The 14,837-nt window shown below is 42.2% G+C and overlaps 1 long non-coding RNA gene across 1 annotated transcript; it reads right to left on the bottom strand.

The window, feature by feature from the left end:
• Positions 1 to 11,701: 11,701 nt before the first annotated feature.
• On the bottom strand, positions 11,702 to 14,592 carry LOC139571218 (uncharacterized). The gene is made up of 3 exons (XR_011674256.1): positions 14,476 to 14,592; positions 12,561 to 13,226; positions 11,702 to 12,436 (listed from the first exon to the last, which is right to left on the bottom strand). It is a non-coding gene; the product is annotated as an uncharacterized lncRNA (long non-coding RNA).
• Positions 14,593 to 14,837: the final 245 nt, after the last annotated feature.

Below are 14,837 nucleotides of genomic sequence, written 5' to 3' on the forward strand. Positions count from 1 at the left end.
GGTACACCTCTAATTGACTCAAATGATGTAAATTAGCCTATCAGAAGCTTCTAAAGCCATGACATCATTTTCTGGAATTTTCCAAGCTGTTTAAAGGCACAGTCAACTTAGTGTATGTAAACTTCTGACCCACTGGAATTGTGATACAGTGAATTATATGTGAAATAGTCTGTCTAAACAATTGTTGGAAAAATGACTTGTGTCATGCACAAAGTAGATGTCCTAACCGACTTGACAAAACTATAGTTTGTTAACAAGAAATTTGTGGAGTGGTTGAAAAACGAGTGTATGTAAACTTCCGACTTCAACTGTATATACAGTTTGTGCAAATGAGGTAAGATTAGGGAGGTAAGGCAATAAATAGGCCGTAGTGGCGAAGTCATTACAATTTCAGCAATTAAACACTGGAGTGATAAATGTGCAGAAGATGAATGTGCAAGTAGAGATACTGGGGTGCAAAGGAGAAAAAATAAATAATAACAATCATCAAATCAAATGTATTTATATAGCTCTTCTTACATCATCTGATATCTCAAAGTGCTGTACAGAAACCCAGCCTAAAACCCCAAACAGCAAGCAATGCAGGTGTAGAAGCACGGTGGCTAGGAAAAACTCTCTAGAAAGGCCAAAACCTAGGAAGAAACCTAGAGAGGAACCAGGCTTTGAGGGGTGGCCAGTCCTCTTCTGGCTGTGCCGGGTGGAGATTATAACAGAACATGGCCAAGATGTTCAAATGTTCATAAATGACCAGCATGGTCAAATAATAATAATCACAGTAGTTGTCAATGGTGCAGCAAGTCAGCACCTCAGGAGTAAATGTCAGTTGGCTTTTCATAGCCGATCATTAAGAGTATCTCTACCGCTCCTGCGGTCTCTAGAGAGTTGAAAACAGCAGGTCTGGGACAGGTAGCACGTCCGGTGAACAGGTCAGGGTTCCATAGCCACAGGCAGAACAGTTGAAACTGGAGCAGCACGGCCAGGTGGACTGGGGACAGCATGGAGTCATCATGCCAGGTAGTCCTGAGGCATGGTCCTAGGGCTCAGGTCCTCCGAGAGAGAGAAAGAGAGAATTATAGAGCATACTTAAATTCACACAGGACACCGGATAAGACAGGAGAAGTACTCCAGATATAACAAACTGACCCTAGCCCCCCGACACATAAACTACTGCAGCATAAATACTGGAGGCTGAGACAGGAGGGGTCAGGAGACACTGTGGCCCCATCCGATGATACTCCCGGACAGAGCCAAACAGGATGGATATAAACCCACCCACTTTGCCAAAGCACAGCCCCCACACCACCAACTTACCATCCTGAGACAAGGCCGAGTATAGCCCACAAAGATCTCCGCCACGGCACAACCCAAGGGGGGGCGCCAACCCAGACAGGAAGATCACGTCAGTGACTCAACCCACTCAAGTGACGCACCCCTCCTAGGGACGGCATGAAAGAGTACCAGTAAGCCAGTGACTCAGCCCCTGTAATAGGGTTAGAGGCAGAGAATCCCAGTGGAGAGAGGGGAACCGGCCAGGCAGAGAGAGCAAGGGCGGTTCGTTGCTCCAGAGCCTTTCCGTCCACCTTCACACTCCTGGGCCAGACTACACTCAATCATATGACCCACTGAAGAGATGAGTCTTCAGTAAAGACTTAAAAAAGTTGAGACCGAGTCTGCGTCTCTCACATGGGTAGGCAGACCATTCCATAAAAATGGAGGTCTATAGGAGAAAGCCCTGCCTCCAGCTGTTTGCTTAGAAATTCTAGGGACAATTAGGAGGCCTGCGTCTTGTGACCGTAGCGTACGTGTAGGTATGTACGGCAGGACCAAATCGGAAAGATAGGTAGGAGCAAGCCCATGTAATGCTTTGTAGGTTAGCAGTAAAACCTTGAAATCAGCCCTTGCCTTAACAGGAAGCCAGTGTAGGGAAGCTAGCACTGGAGTAATATGATCAAATTTTAGGGTTCTAGTCAGGATTCTAGCAGCCGTATTTAGCACTAACTGAAGTTTATTTAGTGCTTTATCTGGGTAGCTGAAAAGTAGAGCATTGCAGTGGTCTAACCAAGAAGTAACAAAAGCATGGATTAATTTTTCTGCATCATTTTTGGACAGAAAGTTTCTGATTTTTGCAATGTTACGTAGATGGAAAAAAGCTGTCCTTGAAACAGTCTTGATATGTTCGTCAAAAGAGAGATCAGGGTCCAGAGTAACGCCGAGGTCCTTCACAGTTTTATTTGAGACAACTTTACAACCATCAAGATTAATTGTCAGATTCAACAGAAGATCTCTTTGTTTCTTGGGACCTAGAACAAGCATCTCTGTTTTGTCCGAGTTTAAAAGTAGAACGTTTTCAGCCATCCACTTCCTTATGTCTGAAACACAGGCTTCTAGCGAGGGCAATTTTGGGGCTTCACCATGTTTCATTGAAATGTACAGCTGTGTGTCGTCCGCATAGCAGTGAAAGTTAATGTTTTCGAATGACATCCCCAAGAGGTAAAATATATAGTGAAAACAATAGTTGTCCTAAAACGGAACCTTGAGGAACACCGAAATGTACAGTTGATTTGTCAGAGGACATAGCATTCACAGAGACAAACTGATATCTTTCCGACAGATAAGATCTAAACCAGGCCAGAACTTGTCCGTGTAGACCAATTTGGGTTTCCAATCTCTCCAAAAGAATGTGGTGATCGATGGTATCAAAGGCAGCACTAAGGTCTAGGAGCACAAGGACAGATGTAGAGCCTCGGTCTGACGCCATTAAAAAGGTAATTTGCCACCTTCACAAGTGCAGTCTCAGTGCTATGATGGTGTCTAAAACCAGACTGAAGCATTTCGTATACATTGTTTGTCTTCAGGAAGGCAGTTGCTGCGCAACAGCTTTTTCTAAAAATTTTGAGAGGAATGGAAGATTCGATATAGGCCGATAGTTTTTAAAATATTTTCTGGGTCAAGGTTTGGCTTTTTCAAGAGAGGCTTTATTCCTGCCACTTTTAGTGAGTTTGGTACACATCCGGTGGATAGAGAGCCGTTTATTATGTTCAACATAGGAGGGCCAAGCATAGGAAGCAGCTCTTTCAGTAGTTTAGTTGGAATAGGGTCCAGTATACAGCTTGAAGGTTTAGATGCCATGATTATTTTCATCATTGTGTCAAGAGATATAGTACTAAAACACTTGAGTGTCTCTCTTGATCCTAGGTCCTGGCAGAGTTGTGCAGACTCAGGACAGCTGAGCTTTGGAGGAATATGCAGATTTAAAGAGGAGTCTGTAATTTGCTTTCTAATGATCAATATGGGGTTGAGGTAGTTGGATGGGCTATGTACAGATGGTCTATGTACAGCTGCAATGATCTGTGAGCTGCTCTGACAGCTGATGCTTAAAGCTAGTGAGGGAGATATGAGTCTCCAGCTTCAGTGATTTTTGCAATTCGTTCCAGTCATTGGCAGCAGAGAACAGGAAGGAAAGTCGGCCAAAGGAGGAATAGGCTTTGGGGGTGACCAGTGAAATATACCTGCTGGAGCTCGTGCTACGGGTGGATGCTGCTATGGTGACCAGTGAGCTGAGATAAGGCGGGGCTTTACCTAGCAAAGACATAGATGACTTGGAGCCAGTGGGTTTGGCGACGAATTTGAAGCGAGGGCCAGCCAACAAGAGCACACCGGTCGCAGTGGTGGGTAGTATATGGGGCTTTGGTGACAAAGCGGATGGCACTATGATAGACTGCATCCAATTTGCTGAGTAGAGTGTTGGAGGCTATTTTGTAAATTACATCGCCAAAGTCAAGGATCCGTAGGATAGTCAGTTTTACAAGGGTATGTTTGGCAGCATGAGTGAAGGAGGCTTTGTTGTGAAATAGGAAGCCGATTCTAGATTTTATTTTGGATTGGAGATGCTTAATGTGAGTATGGAAGGAGAGTTTACAGTCTAACCAGACACCTAGGTACTTGTAATTGTCCACATATTCTAAGTCAGAACCGTCCAGAGTAGTGATGCTGGACGGGTGGGCAGGTGCGGGCAGCGATCGGTTGAAGAGCATGCATTTAGTTTTACTTGCATTTCAGAGTAGTTGGAGGCCACGGAAAGAGAGTTGTATGGCATTGAAGCTCGTTTGGAGGTTTGTTTAACACAGTGTCCAAAGAAGGGCCAGAAGTATACAGAATGGTGTCGTCTGCGTAGAGGTGGATCAGAGAATCACCAGCCGCAAGAGCGACATCATTGATGTATACAGACAAAAGAGTCGGCCTGAGAATTGAACCCTGTGGCACCCCCATAGAGACTGCCAGAGGTCCGGACAACAGGCCCTCCGATTTGACACACTGAACTCTGTCTGAGAAGTAGTTGGTAAACCAGGCGAGGCAGTCATTTGAGAAACCAAGGCTGTTGAGTCTGCCAATAAGAATGTGGTGATTGACAGAGACGAAAAGCCTTGGCAAGGTCGATGAATACGGCTGCAGAGTATTGTCTTTTATCGATGGCGGTTAGGATATCGTTTAGGACCTTGAGCGTGGCTGAGGTACACCCATGACCAGCTCGGAAACCAGATTGCATAGCGGAGAAGGTACGGTGGGTTTCGAAATGGTCGGTAATCTGTTAACTTGGCTTTCGAAGACCTTAGAAAGGCAGGGTAGGATAGATATAGGTCTGTAGCAGTTTGGGTCTAGAGTGTCACCCCCTTTGAAGAGGGGGATGACCGCGGAAGCTTTCCAATCTTTGGGAATCTCAGACGATACGAAAGAGAGGTTGAACAGGCTAGTAATAGGGGTTGCAACAATTTCGGCAGATCATTTTAGAAAGAGAGGGTCCAGATTGTCTAGCCCAACTGATTTGTAGGGTCCAGATTTTGCTTTCAGAACATCAGCTATCTGGATTTGGGTGAAGGAGAAATGGTGGGGGCTTTGGCGGGCTGCTGTGGAGGGTTCCGGGCAGTTGACCGGGGTAGGGGTAGCCAGGTGGAAAGCATGGCCAGCCGTAGAGAAATGCTTATTGAAATTCTCAATTATAGTGGATTTATCGGTGGTGACAGTGTTTCCTAGCCTCAGTGCATTCGGCAACTGGGAGGAGGTGCTCTTATGGACTTTACAGTGTCCCAGAACTTTTTGGAGTTTGTGCTACAGGATGCACATTTCTGTTTTAAACTTTCTCGCCCCGGGGTTCCGCTAGCGGAACACCCACAACATTCCGCTGCCTTCGCAGCGCGCGAAATTCAAAAATATTTTTTTGAAATATTTAACTTCCACACATTAACAAGTCCAATACAGCAAATGAAAGATAAACATCTTGTGAATCCAGCCAACATGTCCGATTTTTTTAATGTTTTACAGCGAAAACACAATATATATTTATGTTAGCTCACCACAATAGCCAAACACACAACGCCATTTATTCACTGCTAACATAGCTTTCACAAAACCCACAAATAGAGATAAAATTAATCACTAACCTTTGAACAACTTCATCAGATGACAGTCTTATAACATCATGTTATACAATACATTTATGTTTTGTTCGAAAATGTGCATATTTATAGCTACAAATCCTGGTTTTACATTGTGAATACGGCGCCATAATGCACCAAATTGTCCGGAGATATTTTGGATAGTCACGTAATCTAACCAAAAAACTCATCATAAACTTTGCTAAAAAATACATGTTGTACAGCAAATGAAAGATACACTGGTTCTTAATGCAACCGCTGTGTTAGATTTTTAAAAATAACTTTAGTACAAAGTACAGCATGCAATATTCTGAGACAGCGCCCAGCCATTCTCCGCCATGTTGGAGCCAACATATTCCACAAAAATACTAAATAACATCATAAATATTCTCTTACCTTTGATGATCTTCCATCAGAATGTAGTGCAAGGAGTCCTAGTTCCACAATAAATCGTTGTTTTGTTTTAGAATGTCCATTTCTTCTGTCGAATTAGCAACTTTGGCTAGCATTGTGGAGGGCACATGTCCATCAACTCTTGGCGCATGGAACGAAAAATTCCAAAAGTCACAATAAACGTTGAATAAACTGGTCAAACTCGGTTGAAAATCCATTTTTATGATGTTTTTCTCATATGTATCCAATAAAGTCCGAGACGGAGCATTTCGTCGTGTATACCTAACGCATTTCAGAAGACAATGTCGTGTTCCCTGGTGCGCAGCTGAATACTGCCAATAGGGCGGACCTGTCACTCCAAAAGCTCTCATTCGGTCTCACATCAAGCTAGACACCCCAGTCAACATTCTACTGCCTGTTGACATCTAGTGGAAGGCGTATGAAGTGCATACAGATCCATAAATAAAAGGCAATTGAATAGGCAAGGCCTTACACAGAGCCCCATTTTCAGAATTTTCACTTCCTGTTTGGAAGTTTGCTGCCAAATGAGTTCTGTTTTACTCACAGATATAATTCAAACAGATTTAGAAACTTCAGAATGTTTTCTATCCAATAGTAATAATAATATGCATATCGTATGATCTAGAACAGAGTACGAGGCCGTTTAATTTGGGCACGATTTTTTTCCCAAAGTGAAAACAGCGCCCCCTATTCACTAAGAGGTTAAGAAGTTAGCCTTTGCTTTCCTAACTGCCTGTGTATATTGGTTCCTAACTTCCCTGAAAAGTTGCATATCGCGGGGGCTATTCGATGCTAATGCAGTACGCCACAGGATGATTTTGTGCTGGTCAAGGGCAGTCAGGTCTGGAGTGAACCAAGGGCTATATCTGTTCCTGGTTAAAAAAAAATTGAATGGGGCATGCTTATTTAAGATGGTGAGGAAAGCACTTTTAAAGAATAACCAGGCATCCTCTACTGACGGAATGAGGTCAATATCCTTCAGGATACACGGGCCAGGTCGATTAGAAAGACCTCTTCGCTGAAGTGTTTTAGAGCATTTGACAGTGATGAGTGCTGGTCGTTTGACCGCAGACCCATTACGGACGCAGGCAATGAGGCAGTGATCTCTGAGATCCTGGTTGAAGACAGCAGAGGTGTATTCAGAGAGCAGGTTGGTCAGGATGATATCTATGAGGGTGCGCGTGTTTATGGATTTGTGGTTGTACCTGGTAGGTTCATTGATAATTTGTGTGAGATTGATGGCATCTAGCTTAGATTGGACAACTACCCACCAAACCAACATGGAAAATGGCAACCTAAATAGGCTCCCCAATCAGAGACAACGATAAACAGCTGTCTCTGACTGGGAACCCACTCAGGCCACCATAAACCTACAACCCCTAGACAATACAAAATCCCCATAGATAACAAAAACCCCTAGACAATACAAAACTAAACAAACCACCCCTTGTCACACCCTGACCTAACCAAATAATAAAGAAAGCAAATATAACTAAAGTCAGGGCGTGACAATCTGCTAAATTACTCAAATGTAAAATGTCGTTTATTTTTCGGCTTCAGACCAATGCCTACTTCTCACTTGAAACAAAAAAAGATATAACATTTGGCTCTGATATACACAATTAATGACTGTAGTTGTGAGGCAAATCTGTACTCCTATATCACATGGTTCAACAGGTCTCTCTCTGTTTGCCTTGACCACAGAGCTGTTTTAACTGTCACCAGCTATATGCAAACTTCTGGTAAAGCCTTCCTGAGGGAGAAAGAGTCGCCTTCGCTCTAGGTCGTAACTGAATTCCAAACCGATCCCCTTATTGATTCAGAAACTCGCACTGAGGGGGACTAAAACTCAGAGTGTTTTATTAATATTATTAATACGTTTTTTTTCTCATTCACATCTCTCTTTTTTACCTGTGCTGTTGAGTTTTGGAGAATAAGAATTTCACTGTACCCTGTGATTACATCTGCGACCCAGTGCATGTGACTAATAAATTCAACTAATCTAATACAAAATGGCACCCTATTCCCCATGATGTGGCTCATGGACCAATAGCTCTGGTCAAACCCAGTGTACCATATAGGGAATAGGTTGCCATTTGGTAAACATCCTATGTTTTTCCAGTGATGTACATTCCAGTCAAGAGTTTGGACACACCTACTCATTCAAGGGTTGTTCTTTATTTTTACTATTTTCTACATTGTAGAATAATAGTGAAGACATCACAACTATGAAATAACACATACGAACTCATGTAGTAACCAAAAAAGTGTTAGAAAAATCTAAATATATTTTATATTCTTCAAAGTAGCCACCCTTTGCCTTGATGACAGCTTTACACACTACACATTCACCCGACCTAAACCCAATTGAAATGGTTTGGGATGAGTTGGACCACAGAGTGAAAGAAAAGCAGCCAACAAGTGCTCAGCATATGTGGGGAACTCCTTCAAGACTGTTGGAAAAGCATGCCAATTGAAGCTGGTTGAGAGAATGCCAAGAGTGTCCAAAGCTGTCATCAAGGCAAAGGGTGGCTACTTTGAAGAATCTCAAATATAGAATATAAAGAAAAACCCTGGAATGAGTAGGTGTGACAAACTTTTGACTAGTATTGTATAACCTGATTAACCTGTGACTGCACAGCAGTCCTACGTAGCAATGCTGTCAGTCGTCACTTCTCACACCAACAGTTAGTTCACCCTCGGGGGCCTCTGGCAGGGCAAGGGCAAGGGCCGCGTGGAGCAGCTAGTGGTAGTGATGTAAGCCTGTTGGTAAACAGGACAGAGGTTCAGGCCAGGTTCATGAGTCCATAATGAGAGGCTTTTTGTTTACATAGAGGAGGAACAGGTAGCCTATATGTTCAGGAAGAGCATTTGTCAAACACCACTTTATCCCAACACCCTGCTTACACCCTGCTTACATCACCCTGCTAACCTTGAAATCCAAACCGAATGCAGTATGTTTCACTGACATTTCAGAACTGTTTCTGATAAATAATAGATAGGATTAGTGGAAAAGCCAATAACAAAAACGTTAATTAATGTCAAAGTAGTGGGAGGAAGAGATTAGTAAATGTAAACAATCCTACTAAGCTTCAATAAACAAAAACACTACAATCGATGTCTCGCTATCACTGATTCATTAGTCCAGATTGTGCTATTTAGTTTATTGCCTGGCTTTATTTTATAGATCAGTTATGCCCAGGTCTGCAGTTGCAGAGGAGGACTGTTCATTCGTCCAGAATATTCCGGATATGTTTGCCTTGGATGTGTAGTGTATTAGCTAGTTCCTGATGTTACCACATTCATCAATGGCTGCTGGTGATTCTTAGTTTGTTTGCTGAGGGGCCCTCGGCCCTGGCCTTAGGCCTGGGGCAGTGGACAAGAGGTGGGCTGGAGGCTAGCTGAACGGGGGCTGGCCTGGACTGTTATTGCACTGGGACAGAGGGGCTTTGATGGGAAGCCTGGTCCTGCACTGCCATAGATTATGTGCGTGTGTGTGTGTATGTGCGTGTGTGCATGTGCCTGTGTGTGTGTCTTACTCTCAGTCAGAGAGAGAACATGTTCCTGAACTAAGTTTATCAGGCAGAGCTCTACCTGGGTAAACATCAGACCACAGAGGCAAAGGTCCTCTCTCACGTAGGCCTACACTCTTAGAAATAAGGCTACGGTATTGTTCCCTGGGGTATAAAAAGTATCACAATACACATAATGTACCTTCAGAGGTACACATAATGATGTCACATGGTACTGTTCGGTACCTTTTAGGGTACATGTGTGGATAAAGAGTATAATTATCCATTTTTGTAACCCATATTTTGAATATAAATGCACAATCATCACACTCTCACAAGGTATAATGATACATTTTTGCTAACTTAAAGGATCTAACAGCTTTGTCACTGGGGTGGTACCCTAAAAAGGGACATTTGTGCCATAATTATTATCCTCATCATATTACCCAGCATGCTCTACTGCAGGTATATTATTCTGAATTGGTTTTAACACCTGTGTTTTTCCATGTACATTGATTGATTGATTAATCTTATGCTACACAAAGATAAATAACAAACATTCTTCTAAACTAATCCAATCAGTTAAATGTTTTACACCTGTTATTGAAATGGTTGTTCCAGTTTAAATGGCTTAGTTGGTCTACTTACAATGTTTTCTAACCCTGACAGTCACTAGGGATGTGGGTGTGCACGCCCGCGCTTCAAAGTTAGGGAAGTTTTTCTTGAAAACAATCTCATGGAGAGGTTGGTGGTAAGATGGCGGACAGGAGGAAAGTGAAACATATGATGTGTAAATATGGAGTGGGGGACAAGGAGGGAAGTGGAATATGTTGTGAGTGAATATGGAATGGAGAGTAACACAGAACTTTTGGAAGAGCTACAGAAGGAAATTGAATGTGATGAGAGTGAGGTTGAATTAACTGCGGTGGTAGGTGCAGTGATGACCACAGAGAAGGAGCTGAGTGTAGTGGTGCGGTGAGGAAGTTTGGCATCAAGAGCAAAAAGAGGAATGAATACACGCTCCAGTAGCTTAGAGATGGAACCTGACAAGAGTGAGGATGAAATACCTGAGGACAGCCAAGTTTAACTGTAATGATAATATATGCCTAGGAACTCACTTGGTGAACACTACAGGGCTGTATATAAATTAATTCAACAACCATGTCTCTGTCACTAACAAATACAATCATGGATGGTAACTGTACAATTATCTTAAAGGCAAGGCATACTGGGAAAATATATTGGAGGCGTTGCTTTCCGATAGTACTTTTTGGCCACCTCTGAGTGGAAGTCTTGTGCCACTTTAATTGTTCTATGGTAGAGGTACATTTTTGTCACTATTTAGGAACAAATAGCTTCATCACTGTGGTGGTACTCTGTGAAGGCAAAAAGTGTGCTTTAGTAACTTTCTCCACAAATACTATCTGAGAAACGAACTTGGGTACAATTAGGTACCTAAACGTACAAAGGAGGACCCTACACGATACCATCCCAGTGAGAAGCAGTTGTACCTCTTTAGGATAAATTCTATGGTTAAGATGGTGCTAACAGAGAGGGCTTCGTCTTGAGCTCCGATAAAACTTTTTTGTGTGTGTTTGCTGGTGTTTTTCTAAAATGTTCTTAATCAGTTTGTTTTTCGTGCATTACTATATACACTTGACTAGAACTATTCAAATATGAATCGCTGGGTACTCACCATCCACCTGCCTCCCCAAATGTGACTAACCACCTGGATTCGGTCTTATGTAGCAAAATTTGAACTTGGGTTTTTTACAATGGTAAAAAGTAGAGACTCAGAGCTACAAAATGGTATATCATACACTGTATTTTTGAGGAACAATGGGAAAGTAATTCTGCTTTGAAAGTTGATACACTTGTAAACTCACTTTTTAGAAAAGGGCCTTTAAATGTTTTGGTACCTACTGGAGAACGCTCCTTTGTCTACACCCATTCAGCATTGTTCACACCCTCTTAAGCCAGCCCCACCCATCTCTTTAAGGATTCACATGTGAGGTCACGTGCTAACCAGTGAGTAGTGTAGTAAAGATGAAGACAAAAAGTGGTAGTAGCCTACAATAAGGAAACATTCCAGGTAAACAGAAAGTGTCCGGATGTAAAGATACCTTAATAGAAAATGACTGAAGTAAAAGTAAAAGTCACCGAGTAAAATACTACTTGAGTAAAAGTCTAAAAGTATTTGGTTTAAAAAAATACTTAAGTATCAAAGAAAATGGAATTGCTAAAATGTACTTAAGTATCAAAAGTAAAAGTATATGGAATTGCTTAAATGTACTGAACTATCAAAAGTAAAAGTATAAATCATTTCTAATTTTTTAAACCGGATGGCACAATTTTCTTTTATTGACAGATAGCCAGGGGCACGCTCCAACACTCAGACATAATTTACAAACGAAGCATTTGTGTTTAGTGAGTCTGTGTGCTATGTCCCAAACTATATTACGACCACACATATCAATATAAATTTTATATATCAATATTTTGCTAAGTCTTGCTAAGTGGATGGGTCTCTACAGAAGGTGTAACGGTACAGCCAAATGGTAACTTGCATAGTAGCAATATCAGAATAGATAGTGTCAATATAAATAAAATAATATACAGTATGTACACGAACAATATCAATAACGATAGTGATAAACGAGGTAGTTGTATGCATACAATCAGGGGTAAAGTGTCTGAGCAGCAGGATATTTCTTTTTTGTAGCAGCAACGTATGGCGTGTGTGTTAGGAGAGAGTCATTTGAATAGAGGCACTGCAGATAGTGCTGATGACTGGTCCGTCCGAACTACGCATGAAGAAGGGAATCTATATTTGGAAAGCCTGTTTCTGTCCTGCCCTTGACTTTGGTGCAGGGCATGTGATGTCCATAGCCTCTTTGTCGCAAAACTCCCTGACCCTCTCAAAAAGATACGTTTGTCTAGCTGTGTCCAGGTGGTGCTTGTACAGGCAGACCATTTATGGGAGGAAGGATGTAAGCGTTGCGCAGCAGCTGAAACCTGGTCCTGACTGATTCCGAACACTCCTTGGCAACAACAACACCCTGCTCCAGTGCATCGAAGCTGTAAAACAGGAAATAACAAAGAAAAAAGGTTGAAGACATTACAACCTTGCACAACATCAATTCACCTCCCAAGTTTAGATAAGAAGAGTAACCCCATACAATGCAATGAAAATGATATTCACCTGAAGTGCTGGTACAGCTTGATCTGTGGCAGCGGCCTGAAGTACGGAGTCAGGTGTTGTTGCCAGCCATAGCGTTCCATCAGCACCGTTCCATCAGCACCGTTCCATCAGCACCGTTCCATCAGCACCGTTCCATCAGCACCGTTCCATCAGCACCGTTCCATCAGCACCGTTCCATCAGCACCGTTACATCAGCACCGTACCATCCTCCAGTCCAACCAGCTGTGGGATGTTGACCCCTGTCACAGTGCTGTCCTTCAAAACACCAGCAATCTCAGACAAAGTGTTCACTCTGGTCTTTCTGAAGCGCTGCTTTATGAGGCCAAAGCACCAGTTGAGGGCAAATTTGGTGTGGCCTGTGATCAGGAAGTGAAGGTCCAGACTGTGATGGAGCTTGTGCAGGGTCCGCACAAACTTGTTATTGTTTTGGCCACTGCAGTTATCATAATTCAGATCCACACATGTTTCCCCAACTCCATAGTTGGTGAAGAAATGGTGCATGTAGTTGATGACTGCACTGCTGCCTTTGCTGGATGACATGCCTTCATCAATCAAGTAGTTGAATTGTTATGGTATTCTTTCACAGCAGAAACCAAACAAGCCACACTTGCGAGGAGTTAAAAAGTAGATGGGACCTGGCTGCATATGGTCAGAAGGATAGTGCACCTGCAAACAACAAAAGAACATTAAGATAAATTACAATTAATTATCTCACCCCTGTCAATCTGTCTTTACACCGCTCAGTTAAAGGTATGCCTCCCAAAAATATATATTTTTTATATATATATATTTTTTGGAGTGTATATCTATCTATCTATGGTCTGTTGTTTAGACATGTAACGTTAACGTTAGCTAGCTAGCTAAAAAAATTACTAAAATCCCAATCCATAGAGTAACGTTAGGAAGCCAGCCATCGAACTCCAGCTGACTAGCTAACAGCAAGCTTTAACTAGCAATGCAATCCGATTGTCATAGCTAGGTAAAGTTAACTAAACAGGTTCAATGTTAGCTAGCAAGCCAGCCATCTAATCTCCGCTAATGTTACCTAGCTAACAGAAAGCTTTAACTTGGTGTCTTTTGTTTAGATATGTAACATTAACGTTAGCTAGCTAGCTAAAAAATTAATTAAAATCCCAATCCATAGAGTAACGTTAGCAAGCCAGCCATCGAATTCCAGCTGGCTAGCTAACAGCAAGATTTAACTAGCAATACAAACGATTGGTTAACTTTAGCTAGCTATGACAAACAGGTTCAATGTTAGCGAGCAAGCCAGCTATCTCCGCTAACGTTAGCTGGCTAACAGCAAGCTTTAACTTGGTCTTTTATTCAGACATGTAACATTAACGTTAGCTAGCTAGCTAAAAAATGAATTAAAATCCCAATCCACACAGTAACGTTAGCAAGCCAGCCATCTAACCTTCGCTAACGTTAGCTAGCTAACAGCAAGCTTTAACTTGGTGTTTTTTGTTTAGACATGTAACATTAAATGTTAGCTAGCTTGCTAGCTAAAAAATGTACTAAAATCTCAAACCATAGAGTAACGTTAGCAAGCCAGCCATCAAACTCCAGCTGGCTAGCTAACAGCAAGCTTTAGCTAGCAATACACACTGATTGTCATAGCAAGCTAAAGTTAACTAAACAGGAACAATGTTAGCTAGCAAGCCAGCCATCTAACCTTCGCTAACGTTAGCTAGCTAACAGCAAGCTTTAACTTGGGGTCTTTTGTTTAGACATGTAACGTTAACGTTAGCTAGCTAGCTAAAAAATGTACTATAATCCCAATCCATAGAGTAACGTTAGCAAGCCAGCCATCGAACTCCTGCTGGCTAGCTAACAGCAAGCTTTAACTAGCAATACAAACCGATTGTCATAGCTAGATAAAGTTAACCAAACAGGTTCAATGTTAGATTTTTACCCGTATACATGGATGAAAGCTTCACGGCAGACTGATTCATTTTCAGAGAGATTCAGCATGGCACGATCGTCCTCCAGAAAGTAGTCCATCACAACAAACTCATCTCTCCGCATGTCCAGCCCACTCATTATCTCAGCCAATCATGGCTAGCGGGAAGGTTGCTGACTTTTTCTGTGGCTAAACCAACTAGGCTCGTAATTTAACAATATTATTTGTATTTACAGATGGCATACAATATAAGGCTCATGCAAGTTCACAAGTTCAAGAAGGCATTTCTGGCAACAAAAAAAAATCACATTTAAACGGCTATCCTGTGAAGTCGTGACTTGCGACATACGCCTAGTGTCCTGAATCGGTCACAA

The sequence above is a fragment of the Salvelinus alpinus genome, chromosome 3, assembly GCF_045679555.1.
Source record: "Salvelinus alpinus chromosome 3, SLU_Salpinus.1, whole genome shotgun sequence".
NCBI classification, from domain to species: domain Eukaryota; kingdom Metazoa; phylum Chordata; class Actinopteri; order Salmoniformes; family Salmonidae; genus Salvelinus; species Salvelinus alpinus.